At 42.3% G+C, this 19,786-nt stretch overlaps 3 non-coding genes across 3 annotated transcripts; 2 read left to right on the forward strand and 1 right to left on the reverse strand.

Annotated features, from left to right (window-relative positions):
- Positions 1-413: 413 nt before the first annotated feature.
- On the forward strand, positions 414-500 carry TRNAS-GGA (transfer RNA serine (anticodon GGA)). The gene has a single exon. It is a non-coding gene; the product is annotated as a tRNA-Ser (tRNA).
- Positions 501-920: 420 nt separating this feature from the next.
- On the forward strand, positions 921-993 carry TRNAF-GAA (transfer RNA phenylalanine (anticodon GAA)). Its single transcript has one exon. It is a non-coding gene; the product is annotated as a tRNA-Phe (tRNA).
- Positions 994-15,456: 14,463 nt separating this feature from the next.
- Positions 15,457-15,530, reverse strand: TRNAM-CAU (transfer RNA methionine (anticodon CAU)). Its single transcript has one exon. It is a non-coding gene; the product is annotated as a tRNA-Met (tRNA).
- Between the last annotated feature and the right edge of the window lie 4,256 nt (positions 15,531-19,786).

Consider the following 19,786-nt stretch of genomic DNA (forward strand, 5'->3'; position numbering starts at 1 on the left):
ATCAGATTGGATTTCGTAGTATACCAATGTGAGCCAAACTATTACTATTTCATCTAACTTGAATAACCAAGGACTGAATTTGACTATGGATTCTGATAACTCGAGAAGTTTTTATTTGGTTATGATCCAAAAGAAAAAAGAAAGGTTTAACAAGCCATGAGAAAATAGAGTAAAGTAACCATACGTTCTGTTTGCATAACGTGTATACGCCACGCCATACAATCGAAATAGAAACATGGGACGATTCCAGAATTTTGAATAGATCCGTGGGGATGAGAGAAGTTGTTGTTGAGAAATATGAAATTGGAAAGGAAGTCAAACTCCCTATGGAACCTGTGATCGGTTGTACCTGTACTTTAGTGATACGAAAACTCGCTATTCACTCAGTTTCTGGTCAATAATAAGATTATGTAGGAGAGATGGCCGAGTGGTTCAAGGCGTAGCATTGGAACTGCTATGTAGGCTTTTGTTTACCGAGGGTTCGAATCCCTCTCTTTCCGTTTCTGTTAATTCACCAACGTTACCGACCACAATGAAATTTCTAGTAAGAGGAAAATCCGTCGACTTTCTAAATCGTGAGGGTTCAAGTCAAGTCCCTCTATCCCCAATAAAAAGCCCATTTTACTTCCTAACTATTGTACCAACCTCTATTTTTCATTAATGGTTCAAACAAGATTCACTATCTTTCTTATTCTACTCTTTCACAAACGGATCCGAACTGACTTCTTTGGATCTTATCCCATTCATACAAATGAACATATTATAGTATAGGCAAGTAATCCCTATTATTAAGTAAGTCATTCACAATCCATATCATTATCCTGATATTTACTAAGTCCAATTTGAGAATACTTTTTTCTTTTTAGTCCCTTTAATTGACATAGATACAAGTACTCTACTAGGATGATGCACAATAAATAGTCAGGATAGCTCAGTTGGTAGAGCAGAGGATTGAAAATCCTCGTGTCACCAGTTCAAATCTGGTTCCTGGCACAGAACGAACAATGAATGAATGCCTTTTCGGGAAAGAATGTTCTTGTTTTTCGTTGGAAAAACCAACGCCGACGTCAAGATCAGTCTCCTTTCCTTTCTCTTTTCGGGAGCAGAGCTGAAAAAGATGGCATTTTCCGATGGGAGCTACTTGTACCAATTTATCGGAAGTTCTCACGCATACCGTAACCGCCCATCCCTATCCCTTTTGTTTTCTCCTTTGTCTGATTTTTAGCGTTTTGGGGGTTGTTTTGTTTAGACAGTTAGCATATGTAAAAAAATTTAATGAGAGAAACCTCTCGGATAGGATGGCTATAGCCCGAGAGATACTGGAGCATAATAAACAACTCGGCATACCTATGACGGTAGAGCTGAGTTGGAAACGCTTCCTAATCGTACCGGTACCTATACAAAAAAAGAAAGAAAAAACCTGATACTTCTTGACCTTATCCCATTTTCTTATTGGAATTCCAGACCTAAATCGAAATGAATGGAAGATGCCTCTGGAACCTACGCACGAGTGAAAAGCTAGGCTAGTTTTGAAAGAATTGGCACTAAGTAAGAGGTGATCTGCTTTTGGCCTTGTATCGGGCAGCGGGACGTTATGAAGGGCAGCTAAAACATGACTCTTGCGATGCTGAATCATCGATTGATAGAGGTGCTGAGAGGGCTGTGACTGCAGTAGCCTCACTTCACTTTTTTCCACCATCACTAGTACGTGGGGTCCCGAAAACCAAACAAAGAAGAAAATGCACGCACGAGTTGGTGGATTGGGTTAAGCATCTAACTAACTAGATTCCTTACTCCCAGCGATGACCTATAATAGAATATGAAAAGCAATGTTTCCCTTAATCTCTCCCATCTGGATAGATAAATAAAGGTCATGCGTAGCTCGTATAAAAAACTCTAAATGAATTATTTCCCTCTGGCGAAAGGAAAAGATTGTTGGTACGAAAGCCGCTATTACACCACTTGAGGGCTGAACCAACCTCATGCTCCATCAGATACAAGAAACAGCCCAACTCTGAGCTTATCGATCTGAAATGCACTTTGAAACCAATGCCTTAGCGAGAGAATGGAGGAGTAGACGCCTCTTCTTATAGATGGACTATGTTTTCTCTTTTTATATGATTATTCGAGTGAGGTGGTTGAGATGCTTCTACAGGGTGGTTCTTGATAGGGCAGCTTCTAATACAATCAGTTAAAGACGTAGTTCAAGTTTGGTATCTACTTGAAATCGAATGAAAAGGAATGCACTCCCTTTGGTCGGGGTTCGCCATTCGATGCCTCAACCAAAGGGATTATTGGAGGTGGTAGTATGAGCCAAGATAGTCGTGAGATACGTTAAGCTGCTAATATGTCCATCTTTGTATCCATACGGAGGGAGAAGGGAAGGCCCATTGATCCTCTTATGAGTCGCTTAACTAAAGCTCGAACGATGTCCCTTCTGGTTCGCCCGAGATTCCTGTAATAATGCTTGATCCATAGTAACGTAAGTAGAAATGGGGAGGTCGAAGCTAGCGATCAAGCTGCTCCATTAGACCCGAAGCTTTCTTCTTATCCCTTTTGTCTTCTTACGTAGGATGATTTCATCCGAGTGTGTGTAAGGCGGGTGGCATTCTTAGCCATAAGCTCTAAGCAACCACCTACTTGTAATATGGTATCCTTTCTCTCTTCCTGGGACTTGAGGGGAGGTTAGTACCGCGAATAAAGTAGTACTCGCTATCCAGCCAGTCATCTACTTGACAAGTTTGGAAAGAATCTCTCGGAAAAGAGAGCGCAATCTCTCTTTGCTTGTGCCACCCGGGCGGAAGATATATCTGAGTCGAGCTCGTCGAAGAAGAAACAGCTACTGACATCCAGGGATGAGGGCTCAGATCAGAGTGAACAAACAGTGCGAAAGAGACTGAGAAGGGGAAGCATGCGCCCGAAAACAACTTGTTTGTTTTGGTGGAAGAGGAAGAAATAGAGAAAGATCGCCGCTTTTCATACGCTAATTCGTGATTCAAAGTAGATCGTTTGAGGGAGGGTTCACTGTGATTGTTTTCAAGTGATCTGCCACTGGTTTTCCTGAGAAGGTAGTCCAATGGCTTCTTCTTTTTCTACACCACCTGGGAACTGTCTTCTTTTTCTACACTACCTGGGAACTGAAGGGCTACTCGGGAGGCTTAAGGCAAGGTCAACCCAATCCTTACCACTTTGTCTTGATCATACTTCCGCTTTCTACCTTCTTGTTTGCAAACTCGTAGCTTCTTCAACACTCAGCCAAAAACAACCATATTGAACAAGAATCTCTTCTTCAAAGCGGAATCTGAAATCAATGAGTCCTGATCTACACCCTTAGACGTCGATGCACTTACTCCTTACTCTATTTGGACTTTATGGCTAATGACTTACTTGAAAGATTCGTGCAGGTACATATACAACTGACTATACTACTAATAATAATAGTGACTCTGGTTCAACTTCTTACTTTTCTTGATCGTACTTGTACTAAATTAGAGTTGATTGAATAAGGAAGGCTGACACGCTTCTCGGTTGTGGAGTCAGTTCTCGGTGGTGGTGCCTTCTTCTTTTTCTTAGAATAGAGACACATACATATTGACTTGTTGACTTGATTTGAGAATAGACTTCATTTACTTTCTTTCATCGTTGACAGAAACTGAACTCAAGACAGACCTTCCAGCTTGATCTTATTGATGGATCATTCACTCAATCAAAACATTGACGCACGCGCCTTCTTTCTAGGTAATTGAATAGCAAAGTGACGGTCTCATCAGCGGCCTGGGAGTGAATGTGGAAGCTTAACACTAGCAACGGGCAGAACAGTTGGTAAAGGAGATCATTGGCACTATGGCGCATGTATGTTGAGTTCTTGAAGCATTGCCGATATCGATATATATTTCTTTGCATGGGACAGTAGCCTTTTCTGCTTCTTTGCATGGGTGCGTAGGTAGAGTAGCCTTTTCTGCGGCGGAACAAGCTAAGAAGTGCAGGCGGCTCTGGTTTCGAATGGTACCTTGTTTCGAATGGTACTTACTCGTCTTGTGACTAAGTAAAATAAAAGATTGTTGCTTTTCAAGTGGTTAGGTCACCAAGGCGCGGGCGGCTCGCTACATTCTGTAGTTCGTTCACTCCTTTCTAAATCACTCGTCAGGAATGGGCTCGTCCCGTGGCCTCTTCATTGAGCTCTTTCACATGGAGAAAACGTATCATAGGTTGCCCATGCTGAGCGTGACTTTCTCCCCTCTTTCTTTCAGCCTGACCCAATTTCCCATAGTTTGTTTTTCAATTCAAGAGATTGTAGGAAAAATAGTGATAGTTAGCATTTTAGCTTCTCCCCAGTCGGGGTTTCGACAAGGAATACCATTTGGATAAGGCATTACGCTGCGTATCTTTTGCGAAAGCAGCCTCATTTCGCCCAAGTGAAATATAGCAAAATGTGAGGTTGTAGATCTACTAAACCGACCCCATTCATTATCGTAGGAACTTTTGTGGATCCAATACCAGACCCTCTTGTTTGTTCAATCGCAATCTCACTACATCGAAATAGTCAAAAAGGTGTCACCTCACTCAGTTCGAGGGATGGATGGCGCTTTCTTGTGTGTATCGACATGTCACATTACTTGGTATCTCCTCGCTTTCAAGTCTTGATGATGTTTTAGTAGCTTCGGGTAGGTAGATGTAGACAGGTACCTTTGATGTTTGAACTTATTTGCGATTTTGCTTTTAGCAGAGCTTCCTTTTCCAAGTATTATCTCTATGAACCAATTTGGAGTTCACTCAGAAATAGCATATAAAAATGAAATAAATAACTGAAAAAAAGAGCTGGGTTTCATATCTTTTGACCCGGAAGAGAGGTGTTTTGTGTCACAGTGGTTTCGAATCGATATTTTTTTTTGTTCAGTCTACCGAAGATAGGAATAAGTCAAGGCTGTTTCTTTCTTTTTAGTGCCTTCCGTTTAACCCAACTCAAGCTGAAGAAACTTATTCAATGGTCACTGCTAACCGCTTTTGGTCCCAAATCTTTGGTGTTGCTTTTTTTTAATAAACGTTGGCTACATTTCTTTATGCTATTTGTACCCGTCACCGGTTTATGGATGAGTGCTATTGGCGTAGTTGGCCTGGCTCTGAACCTACGTGCCTATGACTTCGTTTCCCAGGAAATCCGTGCAGCGAAAGATCCTGCATTTTAGACTTTCTACACAAAAAAGATTCTTTTAAACGAGGGTATTCGTGCGTGGATGGCAGCTCAGGATCAGCCTCATGAAAATATTATATTCCCTTAGTAGGTTCTACCACGTGGAAACGCTCTTTAATGGAACTTTCGTTTTAGCTGGTCGTGACCAAGAAACCACCGGCTTTACTTGGTGGGCTGGGAATGCCAGACTTATCAATTTTTCCGGTAAACTACTTGGAGCTCACGTAGCCCATGCCGGATTAATCGTATTCTGGGCCGGAGCAATGAACCTATTTGAAGTGGCCCATTTCGTACCAGAAAAGTCCATGTATGAACAAGGGTTTATTTTACTTCCACACTTAGCTACTCTAGGTTGGGGAGTAGGGCCAGGGGGAGAAGTTCTAGATACTTTTCCGTACTTTGTATCTGGAGTACTTCACCTAATTTCCTCCGATGTCTTCTCCCTAAGTTTTGCTAAAACCGGCAACGTAAAGTTTTTCATTTTTTCTTTTTGATTTTTCATTTTCTTAGGTAGTTTCCTCAAAGTTCTGTTCAGTCCATCATAGAAGCCTGTTCGATACCATTGGGAGTGGAATCTCTTCCTTGGGTGGCATTACTTTAGCCCATAGGTTTTCATATATACACATTAACGACACACTAAGGGATGACGGGACGAATGGTGGAATTAGCAGTTTCAAACGGCAATAAAAGAGTACCAGAAACAAAAGAAGGAGACCAGGGAAGTGGTAGACATAGGTAGGTTACATTTAGACAGGAAAGTGAAGTGCAGTAGTAGTTTACGGGCAAGGAACATCGGAGAGCTAGAACAGTAGGCGGCCAAGCAGAAGGAAAGTCTCATCTGTCTGAGTAAACGAGAGAAGGAAGAGTATAAGTCTAAAGACAGAACTATATAGTCCCGAGTAAGTGGCGCGGAGCGGATTGCAATAAAGCAATAGAGAGTTAGCTACATATATTGAAGTTGAATCTATGCTCTTTGCAAGGCAAAAAGCTATCCAAGATAGTAAGTACTCGGCGGTATACTCCTGTAGCTCCTTGATTCCTTACGCAAGTTAGAGCCTTATGAAAGAGGGAAGACTGCTTATTAATAGGCAACTTTTCTTTAGACATCAAAAAAAGACTGCTATTTGAGGGAATGCAGCATGGGCCCTATAACTTGCTTTTCTATTTCCAACCAAAGCTAGAAGAGCAGCGCGTCTATCCTGAGTTTTCGTGTCTAGCTTGCTTGCTCACTTCCTATAACGGCAATCAAAGAAAATCTCGTTCTGATCCTATAACTTAACTAAACTTAACTAAGTAGTAAAGAGAAGATTAGGATGAGTAAGCCCTGACTTCAAGTCTATGTATAGCAACTAGCTATATTACTACTTATTAGTCATACTTTATCTCGATGGACCTATTGCCGCCTATTTAGAATAATAATAAAGTCTTCTATAGTTACTGGCATATTACTCCCATCAGTGAGAATTGTATACGTAGGAGAGAACCTTGCGCAAAAAGGGCTTTGCTTTATGGTATAGATTAGGAATTGGAATAAGTAAGGCTAACTAAAAGAGAGAAGAGGGTCTACAGTCATTCTATCTCAACACTGAAGAATAAGACGTCTATCCTTACTCTTGCATTAAATAGAATAATATTAAAGGGAGGGGAGTATATCGAATATAAGGCAGCCCTCAGGCAAACCCATAATAAGGCTGATGAAAGCGAAGCAGAATTTAAAACAAATAAGGTACACTCTTGATCCTTACAGCACATCTTTACTATGACTAAAAAGTGCCGGAAGGAGAAAGTCAAAGAAGGACTCGAAACTTGCAGATAATGAATATAAAGATGAAAGATTGAATGCTTTATCAGAGATAGATTTTGACTTGGGCTTGAACAAAGCCATTCTTCGCCTTTCTTCGCTAGTTCGCTTAAGTACATAGGTTATGGCAATACAACATTCTATCTTTTGCTTAGGCTTGAAACACTTATTTTCTTATTATCTTTTTTATTTTCTTTCGCCCTAGGCAATCTCTTTGCTTGCTGACATAAACTTTCAACATAGATCAAGTTGTTTTTTAGGAGTTTTACCTCTTCTTACTTCTTGACATCAGAAAGACAAGCGCTTACCTCCTTCCTAGCAACCTACATATCTGTCTGCTCAAAGCACATTCGGAGTATAGTTGACTATTCCTCCTTTACGTATCTCAGCCAAAGCCTACTTTATTCTCTGCAAGCTAGGTAGTTAAGGAATTAAGTAACTAATTTAGACTGATTGGTGGCAGGCTCCGACGAAAGCTTATGGATTCAGCACTTTGCTATAAGAAAGAAGCAAGGTTGTCCGACAAAACTAGAGTTTTAAGTAAGCAAGAGATTGATTGCGTGGTAGGAAAGAAAGGAAACTACCAAGCGAGGGATTGTTTGCATATTATATACTTATTAACTTCCTGTCAGTAAAGTACTAGTTTTTTAGTTAGTAGTGTGCAATACTGTTTAAGAAATGCATGCAATCTGAGACTTCAGAAAACGTATACTTGAGTCAAACTACACTAGAATAGTCAGTGAAAAACTACACTGAATTATAAAGGTCTTTTCCTTGAAAGAATAGGTTTTTTGCATCAAGAGGCTGTGAGGAAATAAGTAACATAGTTAATGAGGAGGGGGTATGCATCTTATCATCTTCTATTCGAGAATAATAAACGATCGAGAAAGTAAGCAGCAGGCACGAGTAGACCGACTGATAGCAACGGCGAATCAACGCCCGACCCGGCTCTTTTGTCCTTTTGTTCGCAGAAGGGAGATCCTGTGCGCTAGCTATATCTGTTATGGATGGAGCCCTCACTCAACCGACTTGCTACCTGGAAATCCCCAATGCACCAATGTACCAAAGGCACTGTACTTTGAATAGGAAACACTTCCCTACTTCACTTCCTAATTAATAAAGTAGGAGGTATTCGAGTACGGAGGTACTAGACCGTGATTCTGGTCCTGATGCGGACACACCTGTCGACAACAGAGAAGGGATTCAATTGAGAGCGGATAGCAAGATCGAATGAATGGATACTCTGAGATAGAACGATAAAAAGAAAATTGGATTAATCCTACAAAAGCCTTACAAGGCAGGTAAACTTTATGCAGTATCTGCTACAAAAAGAAGGTTAGAGAACTGGTTCCATCTACGTTATCCTTGGGCATGAATAACATGCTTCTTTCTCAATTTATAGGAATCGTTAACCGCAACTCTCCTTTTCAGGCTTGGATTGGTTTTTTGATGCAGTAGAGAAGCCGTTTCCTTTGAACTTGGTCCATCGGACAGATATAGACATGGAGAAGCTTTTCAATGTCAATCTTTCACTACTTTGTTTGGACCTTGCTTCTTCACTTAATGCTTGCTTTCCGTCTTGCCTTTGCTGGGCCTACGATAGGCTGTACTCCAATACGAAATAAGATTGTACATGAAGGTTGGTGAAAAGCAAAAGAAGCAATTGGTTCTCAAATGCCGTGACGTCACCTAGCTTTATTCTATATTTCTCATTCTATTGGTATGTATAGTGTCTTTCATCTGCTTTTTCATTCATTCTGCCCACAGCCGTTAGGTATTATGACAAAAGGAACCAGCATGTTGCTGCTGAATCTACAGATAGAGAAGAGGGCACGTCTCTTTTTCTAGAAGCCGGTCTATGTTCTTATTCTTAATCGAATTCTAAAGAAACGTCAGTTTCAAATCACTTCCATTGGGCTGAGCGGGTCATATATGCCTTTTGGCTTTCACCTATGTTATGTATTCTCTCACAATCACTCCTAGCAATAAGTGAAAAGGCGGCTATCGATACTGTCCCAACACCTCCTCTTCTGTGTCTACTTCTCCATTCTAATTTCTGACTGGTTCACGCCTGCTTGTGTATTGGTTATAACCTCTGTACTGTATTTTGTTTGGCTTAAATTGCCAAATGGCGAGACCAGACCCCATGAAGCTTCTAAGTCTGATGTTGATTTGCAAGAATCAGATTTACCAACGGGAAGAACGCTTAGTGTATCCGCGGTGGGTGAATCTTAGGAAACTCGCCTTGTCCGAACAAAAGCGGGAGGTAGGTAGGTGGTAGTTAGAAGGATTCCTTCGGGGAGCTGCTTCTTCCTCTGGATTCAATCTCAATGACTGCTAGGATTTCTTTCTACTTATATTTGTGGCATATAGAATTTTACGATAGATGAAGCGGAAGAAGGAACAAGGCTTGAAGGCGGATTAGCAAGGGAATGAATCTGATGAAGCTGTTCCTCCGCTAGAATAAGGGGGGCATGATCGCTGATTTGACCGGGCAGACCAGATGAGCGAGATTGATTGAAAGCGCTGTGCCAACTTGCGTACAAGATTTTTAGACTCTAGTAAATCCTCTTCACAAGTTATTTCGTACAGGCTATTCAAGGTCTATTGGCTTTATTGCTTATGTGGTACTTCGACCGCGAAGCCTCGCTTATGCACCGAGAAAGATCGTAGATAGGAAAGATCTGTTATGCACCAACGACGGCCCCTTCTCTTTACCTTTATCGTCTCATACCTCAGTCCATTGCTGGCTTGAATGCTGTCTCTCTTCTTCTTTGCTCGCGAGAGTGAATAAGAGGACGACCCACCGGGGGGAGGATGGAATGAGTCGGCAAGGGGATCAACCATCTTCTTTCAGTAAAGGCCCACACATTATCCTTAATATTGGGATAAAAGGACTCTGAAGAAGGAAACTCTCTTCCCGTCTTGCGTAACTGACCACTGCAAATCAAGTCGAAAGTGCTTATATGCTTAACACGTTTTTGTCTCAATGACAGGCCGCTTGAACATTGTCTGATTTTTTTTTAAGAGACTCGATCTTATGTATCTACTTATTGTCTTTTTGCCTTTGCTCGGTAGTTCCGTAGCCGGTTTTTTCGGACGTTTTCTAGGATCTGAAGGAACCGCTATAATGACCACCACGTGCGTTTCATTTTCTTCGATCTTATCTTTGATTGCTTTTTATGAAGTCGCACTGGGAGCTAGTGCTTGCTATCTCAGAATAGCTCCATGGATCTCATCGGAAATGTTTGATGCTTCTTGGGGCTTCTTTGGCGACCGTGAAGTCACCGGATGAATTGCCGAGTAGATAGATCAGATCCGGACGCTGCAGTTGTTCCGCGGTGATACGGACTCGACCCGCTCCTACCCACCCTGGGGTATCATAGCATGTCGGGAATCGAGGGGGGACATACTGGACGTAACTACCTATGTTCTGGTGTGAAGTCCAACTTAATCGCATGTATCTTTATGATTTGTTTGTTTCCGGTTAAATCTATTTAATAAAGGCCTGCTCATTGATGCTCTTCGGGCCGATTGTATGGGATGTGTTCTGGTGTACAGTGGGAGATGCAAGGATATCGATTGAAGTTTGATTTGTTGGCCATGGAGTTGGGAGCATATGATGTAGTCCTAGGAGTAGACTGGATGAGGAAATTCCCTATTATTTCAATAAGTCTTTCCGTTGGTTGTAACTAATCACGTACCCGCTGCTGCGGAATTCCTTTTACCTAACCAGGATTGCAGTAAAGATAAACAACGTTGGGCCTGCCTGCTTGTTCAGCACCACCCATTCCCATGGGAATATATGGGTTTTTCGGTCCAGTGGGAGGATCATTTTCCTTGGAAGGTAATTTTCCCAACCAATAAGTATTGGGCTCCCAAGTAAACAAAGCGAAGGATCAAGTAACCAACATGTTGCGGAGCAGCCAAGTAAACCCAGAAATGACTCAAGTAATCCAAGGGCAGAGCAACGTAATCCAACGGAGGGGCTACGTGATCCAACAGAAGAGCTACGTAAACAAGGAACACATGAACCTGCTAAGGATCCACTCCACCTGCCAAGTGGACCAATCACAAGAGCTCGGGCCGAGAAATTCAATGAAGTAATCCATATGCTGATTCAGCAAGCCAAGCATTGGAGTTGGTATTCCAAGTTTCTTGAATAACCTAGCTGTCTGAAACTCGCCAATGGGATTCTGTGTAATCCTCCGGTCTACATGGTGTAGGTAAAGGGCAAAAAAAAGTCGCTAATTAGTGGCACTGAAGTATGCACCCGGCGTGTAAACTTCTTCTTTTTATTTACCAATGTCGCTATCCGACTGATCATCCTTTGAGACCACGGAGAACATCAGAGAGAAAGATACGTCACCTAAAAAAAATTGACACCCTGACTTATATGAGTCGGCTAGAAACTCAAGGCCTGGCCTTTTGTGGGAGAATGCTGAGTCCTTCCCAAAATCGCCTGGATCAACGAAAGATCTGGATAACGCTAGGTTGTGATACTGATGTCTGATTTTACTCATATACATCCGATAGTGAAGGCCGTGAAGTTTGAACAGCCTCACTTAACCCTGGTTCGGTAACCTTTCTAGCGCCCAGGTATCCATGACCTGTAGATAGAGGCCCACTTTCCATTGGATACTCCGAATAAAAGAAGAAGTAGTTACCTAATCATGGGTCTATACGTAAGATCTCCTTGCGTAGAGGTTAAGGCCAGACGGATTACTGAAATGTAGTTTGACTAACGTTTCCTCATCGACTGCGAGAGTTTGTGGTGTGTGTTCTCGGACCAAAGAAACCAAACAAGCATACCTTTCCTTTAATGGAGTATCTTGGGTATGGTACTCCCTCTTTATCAGCTCGATGTTCAATCAGCATTCCTTCACGGGGATCTTGACCGGATGTAAGTCAAGATTGCTATTATCTTTTTAAAGAACATAAACTTCAAAGCTTCTAGTCTGTCCCAACTCTTTCGAGCCGCTCTCCCAGTCAACGTTCAAAGGCATCACCATATCTTAGCACTTTTGAGCTTGAGAAATGCTTTTCTGGCTTCTTCTCCACACCTTTCTTTAACAACTCAGTTAAAGGCCTGCTGATAGCTCCATACCCCGGTACAAACCTCCTGTAATAACCCCTGCAACCCTCGGAGTTCTCTGACATTGGCTGGTTCTGGCCAAGCTGTCATGCCCTCTACCTTGTTTGTATCAGTAGATACCCCAATTTCATAAATAATGTATTTCCTTTATGAAATTTGGCTCACCCACAAAAAGTTTGTTCTGCCGGAACACTTCCTCTAGCAACTTGAGATGCTCCACCATGGTAGAACTGTACACTAGAATGTCATCGAAAAAGACCAATACCCCTTTCCAACATATCTCTTTAAAAACACTATTCATGAGTTGTTGAAAGGTTGCCGGGGCATCACCTTGAATTCAAAAAGCCGGTCCTTCAGGCTGTTTTGTAGATATCCTCTTCCTTTCATTCTTATTTGGTGATAACCAGCCCTCAAATCTATCTTAGTTCACACCTCATCCAAAAGTGCCGGTCTTCTATGATAGGAATGGGGTATTTGGAAAACATAGTTGCTGCATTTAGTTTTCGATAGTCGAAACACATTCTCCAGGTTCCATCTTTCTTCAACACCAGAGCTGCTTTGGGGCTTGTACTGGGCCTGATTACAGCATTTTGCAACAGCTCCTCTACTATCCTTTCAATCTCTGTTTTCTGGGTGATAGCATTTCGTCGGAATACAAATGGTGGCCCACGTTTAGAAAACTTTTTTAGGGTATTCTATTTCAACAGAATAGATCAAACTTTTTATATATTCGATTTCATCTATATAAACTAAACGGCCCACTCAACTTTCTTAATTCATCCAGGAAGTCCTTCCAGGTTTTGGAGGTTACACGGTTTAAGGCCCGGATCGCATAGTTGACTTGATCGCGCCTTTTCCCATATAAAATAAGATCTGCTGCCCGGGAGATGTCTTCATCATCATCCAGGCTAATTCCCCGGCTATTTAGAAGCTCCCTGGCTTTAGATTCCAATATATTGTCCCTTTCTTTCGCTGTCTCTATTCTATTGGTGGACGGTCGTAACTCTAATATAGGGCTTTGAAGCATAAAAATCAGCTGCAATCTAGTTTTTTCACAAAGGCTGGTTGAGGCTCAGACTCAACCATCTGTGCTTTGCAGATGATCTTTTTTTTCAGCGGTGGTGATCTGAATTCTATCCAAGAGCTTACTAGTATCATGACTCATTTTAACAGAGTGTCTGGGCTTTCAGTTAATGCCAAAAAAGTAAGATCTTCTTCAGTGGTATTTCCTTTTCTTTGAAACAAACTATTTTTGAGTGTGTCTTTAATGAAGGGATTTTACCAGTGAAATACTTATACCCTCCATTCATTTCCTTTTCTTTCCAGGCTAGCTCCCTCTGTAGCCGGTGGTTGATGTAGATGAGTATGGGAAGACAATGGTAGTTTCATTCTAGGTCCCACTAATTGTTGAATAGTTGGTTTGAGTTTTTTTTTGGATCCATGCAAGCCATTTCCAGTTGAAGTCATAAGGTACCATCCTGTTCCAGCCAGGAAGACAGCTCTATCTCACAAGTTAGCTGGATCTTTTATTTAAGCCAAAGGCTAGAAAACCTATTTCAAATGAGTTTGGGCTCCGTTAAGTTATCCTCATTTCCTGAGATAAGCGCAGTTCAACAAAACTAAAAGCTAGATATATCGTTGTAAAGTAGAGCTAGACTGCATGATTGGATTGTATAGAAGGATAAGAAGGATTTTAAAATTCCTTCTTTTTTTCTTAAAACGAAAGAAGAAAGAGAGTGGGATGGGATGAAAGTAAACGCAAAGAGCTGATTCGATCAAAGAACCTCGCAGCTTTAGTGCAACAAGCCGATCGAAAGCACTCATCTTTATCGACGAAATGCTTTTTTGTCTCTTCCTCACTAAACGCCCGCTTCCTGGCTCCTCCCTCTTTGCCTAGCGGTTAAGTAGATAGTAGGTCCCCCCCCTGGCCCCGCAACCAAGAGTCACTCGTCGAAAGCTGACCAGGAAGACAATAACTGCTATTTCAAGAAAGCATGGTTGGAGTTCTTCTATTGACGAAGGGAAGAGGACGGTCTTACTTTTCAGAGATACCTGACTTATTAGTGGACTGGTCATGTCATAGCGGAAGGTCAGAGGTGGGAAACAAGGAAACAGAGGAAATGCTTACTGGGACATAGCCTTCGGTACGAGTTGAAGGGAAGAGGTTTGATTGCTAATAAAATGAGTGGAAGAGCTGCTCGGTCAAAGGCATTCTCTCAAGTAGCAAAGGCAAGACGGAAAGCAAGCTAGTGGAATGCAACCAACAACAAGAAGCCCTCAGGTCATGAGAAAAAGGTATGGATCCCTATTCCTTTCTTTTTATCCGACTGGAAGCAGTGGAAGAACTTCTTGATACTTTTTTCTCCTCTAACATAAACCCGTCAATTGATACATACAAGCCGCATATATCATCTATACTATCTATCCTTCTCTCTCTTCTAGAGTCAATCTAGTATTCTTCTTCTTAGAACTTGAAACAAGGTCCATCGCAATACCCAAGAAGTAGTGGCAATTCTCTTCCCTTTGCTGCACCTTGTGCTATATATCGAGTGGACCCTAACCTATATCTACTTGCTTCGGCCTTTAGATATCTGCATTCTCTGCTGTATCCACCTTGACTTGGTATTCAGTGCTCTGTTCTAGAAGTCTGTAACACCTGACCTCGAACTCCATTGGCTCCTTACGGGATAAGAAGATAGATTGTACATTCGATTTTCCAAAACGTGAGTGGTTTGAAGCATGTTTCAGTGAAGGAGATGATGATCGTAAAAGGAAACTGGAAAGCAAAGCGAAACGGAAGAGATCAAAAGCGATTGAAGTGACTAGTTGGAAGTTCCTGAAAGCAGGGAAAGCGATAGTTGACTTTTCTTGAGAAGTAGGGACCCAAGAATGACAAGTGGACTAGTATTCATAGGGGCCTTTTCTTTCGAGAAGGCTTACCGGATACTATGCTGGCCCCAATGCGAGGTAGTTTCCCTGCTTGTAAGATCCTGATTGCCTTTATGCTTGAGTTTCAGCATTCCTTTACTCCAGTCAACTGTCATTTGACCAAAACTTGACAACCAGTCAATGCCTAAAATAAGATCATAACCTTGTACATCAAGCACCCTAACTTCTGTTTCAAATTCCAGGTTTTGTAACTTGAATTGAAGGTTGTCACATTTGGTACTGGTCAATAACTTACGGCGAGACGAGCAGCAAAAAAATAAAAAGAACATTAATAGGTGGAAGTCTTCGAAACTTACTTGTCAGTTCGGTTGTGCCTTGATACCTATCTATAGCTTTCCTAGCGACTTTGTTTACTCATCGCTAGTAAGACTGTCTGCTGATCCCAGGAGATCAGGACTCGTACAAGTATCTGACGTGATTAGGCGGGGACAGGATTCGAACCTGCAGTCTTCAGGTCATGAGCCTGATGAGTTGACCAATTCCTCTACCCCGCTTTAGTCTAAACCTTTCATTAACATACAGAAAATAGAGTTCGATGCCAGGCGGATACTTGACATGTTCCCCCTCGGCCAGGCCCATCGCAAGGAAAGCGAAAACCTAGATTTGCTTTATCGGGTATCAAACGGGAACTCCGAGCAAATAAAACACCTTTCAAAAGTATTAATACAGTCACATGTATGGTAAATGCATGAATGTGATGGACTCAAAAATCTGCGGTTCCTAATGGAATAGGTAACAAAGCCACTTTGCCACCTACTGCTACTAACTCGCCGCCTCCCCACGTTAAGCTAGTACTTGTTGTTGCACCAGGAGCTGTTACGCCAGGCGCAGTAGCATGGATATTTTGTACCCATTGAGCAAAGATAGGTTGTAATTGTATGGCAGTATCCGAAAACATATCTTGTGGACGGCCTAAAGCACTCATGGTATCATTATGAATGTACAAGCCAAAACTGTGAAAACCTAGAAATATACATACCCAGTTAAGGTGGGATATGATTGCATCGCGGTGTCTAAGGACGCGATCTAATAGATCGTTGTATCGAGTAGTTGGATCATAGTCTCTTACCATAAAAATTGCTGCATGTGCAGCAGCACCGACTATTAGAAATCCGCCAATCCACATGTGGTGTGTGAACAAGGAAAGTTGTGTACCATAGTCAGTAGCTAGGTATGGATAGGGAGGCATAGAATACATATGATGAGCTACAACAATGGTTGTAGAGCCTAGCATAGCTAGGTTAAGAGATAATTGAGCATGCCATGACGTTGTTAAGATTTCATAAAGACCCTTATGGCCTTGTCCTGTAAATGGGCCCTTGTGAGCCTCCAAAATATCTTTAAGTCCATGGCCAATACCCCAATTGGTCCTATACATATGACCTGCGATTAGGAAAAGAATAGCAATAGCTAAATGATGGTGCGCAATATCGGTCAGCCAGAGACCACCGGTTACTGGATCTAGTCCTCCGCGAAAAGTCAGAAATTCTGCGTATTTGGACCAATTTAAAGTGAAAAAAGGGGTTGCTCCTTCGGCAAAACTAGGATAAAGTTGAGCCAAAAGGTCCCGATTCAAGATAAATTCATGAGGAAGTGGTATCTCTTTAGGATCCACCCCAGCGTCAAGAAATTGGTTAATTGGTAAAGATACATGAATTTGGTGCCCCGCCCAAGAAAGAGAAGATAGGTCTGTTTTCATTCGTGTAGAACTGCTACCTCGTTAACGAACTTACTCAAAGAGTGCTATAGAGCCGAGTCTAAGAAAGCCGCCCTGTTATTATTTTCTTAACCTCAGAAAGTCTCACGCGCGGGGCACCTCACATCGCACTAAATCACTACTATTAGGCCCTTCCTATCATTCCACAATCCGAAGGAAAAAGAGTATCCTATGAAGGAAATCGTATCTGATCTATCACCTTCCTCGTATCGATGCTTGCCACCGCGTCACTAGGTTGTTCATAGCTCTTGCTTAGCTTAATGGATCACCCAACTGTATTCCGGGATGTGTGCATTCCACAATCCCTTAAGGAAGAGGTTCACTACAGCCTTGCTTGTTAATGGGTTTCTGACTTCACAGCAGAGTGCTAGACTAGGGATAAGCTGGATACTGACTTCTTTCCAAGAGCTCCATCAGCCCTGCTTAGCCATACATCAGCTCTACCATTACTATACGCATTCTACCTACGCTTTTATGGAAAGAAAGAAGAAAGGTTGGATGGTTGATCCACACAAATAAGAGATATGTAGGCCCAACCTTCAATTGCAGAGAATAGCAAGCCCCCTTTGCGGAACAGATGTATAGAGGAAAAGGGTGACCCACATCGCAAGGGCTTTCCGATTGTGTGAATCAGAGCCCAAGAGAAGATCAATTCATTAGGAGACAGGTATCGATGCTTGCCAGCAGGAGAAAGATCACTAGGTTCAGTCTCTGATCTGATCAATAGGGTTCCCTAGGTACATTCCGTTTTCTGGAAATCCAGCAGGGATAGTAGCTGCCTTTTCCAGGGCAAAAAAACAAGTTAGGCTATCCGAGATTTGCTCTTTTTTCCAGCTTTTTGGAGTGAAAATAAGGAGGGACTTGTGATTGGTTTTCTACAGGGAAGAGAGATACCAAGCCGGGCAACTTCCCCTACTAACTACTGAACACAAAAGCCAAGGTGACCCAGAACAATTATTTCACTTATTTCTAGTTTAAGAAGGACCTTGTGCGCGGTTCACGACTCCCGGTGCTTAGAGATGCGGTTCACTACAGCAGTGGTAAGAAAAGCAAGAAAACAGGTATCAAGAGATGGAAGTGAAAGAAGAACTGTTGATCGACCGGTGGTTTGGGTCTTGCCTTTTAGGATTCGGATTCCTATTGAATTGACTTTGCCTTTGCCGAGGAGCAGAAACCGAGCCCTTTGATTTGATCCAGTGAGTGACGTTACGAGCAGAAGCCTCGACAAGTTGAATCCGGTACCGAAACAAGGATGACATTATTGAATATATTCTTCTTTCCTGTGCTTTGCCTTTCCCGTTTTCCGTACCTTTCGTAGTAGTTACTCGCCACTAGAAACAGGATTCATGAATTCAAACTAAAAGCAAAGGTATCGCTAATTCCATTTCAGTGGAAATATAGGGATGAAAGTTTCTCTCCTACTGATTTCGATTGCACATCTAATGAAAATATATGCACATGAATGTTCAAAAGCAAGGCTATCCCCTTTGCCGTTACCGAGGATCTATCTTTGTCCCTTGATTCGAAACCGAGGAAAGCGTGCGCTCGACCTCCTGGAAGGAATGCAATTATTCGCTTCGTAGTCCTCGTATGAATTCGCTATCGCTCCGAATCGTGGGAGCCGTTGAGTTCGGAGATACCGTTGTAGGAAAACAAACAAGTGAAAGAAGCCCTCGTTCCCACTCTTCTTCCCCCCCCACCTACCCGGTAGGTAAGTAGGGGCCTCGGTTTCTCTATTTGCTATGAGAAACCTACACAAGTAAATTTCTATTTCGTGCGCGATCCCAATCGTGGACTTTCACAATTAAGTCGATATGGGGTTTATCCTTCATGTTATTTAAAAAATAAAGGCGTCGCCTTGAAATGCCCTCGAGGACCTGGTTTTTTTTACCCGTTTTTCCTAGCTCGCATTTTCCAGGTTAAGATCCCTGTAAATTTCTTCCAATTTGGTTTCGGGCAGCTTACGATTTCGACAGGATCTCAGAACATTCTTTATTTGCTTTTTCAACAACGAAATGGAGGGTACTTCTGGGTTGGGCGGGGTGCGGCTTGCGGATGGCTCCGACCGAAACCCATCTTTTCCATCGGCGTCTTGACGTCCCACTTTGTTTTTTCGTGGATCATCATCTCCTGGCGTAGCGGAAGCACTCGACGAGGCCTCTACGACAGAAGAGATTCTTCCCCGTTTCTGCCCGGACGATTCCTTCAAATAAATAAAAATAAAAGTGAAGAGGAAAACGCATAACCAGAAGAAAAAGATATCGTGATGTAAAATGATCATGGGGACACATTGTTTTTAGGACCGACAATTTCCTGCACTGCTTAAACCAAGAAAAAGATACATACTAGTTTTCATAGGTAGGCCTCTCTCTCCTACAGAATAGGTTTTTCCAAAAACTACCCATGGGATTTCTTTGTCTTTTCCTTATCTTTTGTCCGGTGAAGAATCTCCTGCTGCAGAGATAAGATGAATGGCTTCGAGATACCATCACTCGTCATTGCCAAGGAAATGAATTGCAAATTGGCTACTTATAGTCTACACTTCCCCTGATTCTCCACGATGACCCGCATTCATTGATTGAGAGAATAAGCTGAAGATAGATCCATTGCGATATTGGTTTGGAAGAGAAGCCGTGGAGACAGCTCATTGTTCCTATGTCCGGAATTGTTAAAGAATGAAGGTACCCCGTTGACTATGTCGGGTAACGCCGACTTAGGTTATCCCTAAAAACACTATCAACCACATCATAACTGTTTGCTTCCGCTTTCCTCGCAGAGTTGGTTCTAGCTTTCACCGAAGGATCTCGATCGATGCTCGCCATCAAAAGATATGGGTCTAGCTGCTGCCCTAGCCGGAAAGAATGGGAGAGTGAGCCATTCATACTGAAAAGAGTGATTCGTTTTTGAAGTATATCAAATTCAGAGGAAAAAGCTGGAAGAAGACGACGGGATTGTTGATAGATCCCCTCTACATCCTAACCAAGAGGACCAAGTGCAAACCTCTGTCTCTTTTTCTCGCCGGGTGGAAAGGTT

The sequence above is a fragment of the Triticum aestivum genome, chromosome 5D, assembly GCF_018294505.1.
Source record: "Triticum aestivum cultivar Chinese Spring chromosome 5D, IWGSC CS RefSeq v2.1, whole genome shotgun sequence".
In the NCBI taxonomy this organism is placed as follows: domain Eukaryota; kingdom Viridiplantae; phylum Streptophyta; class Magnoliopsida; order Poales; family Poaceae; genus Triticum; species Triticum aestivum.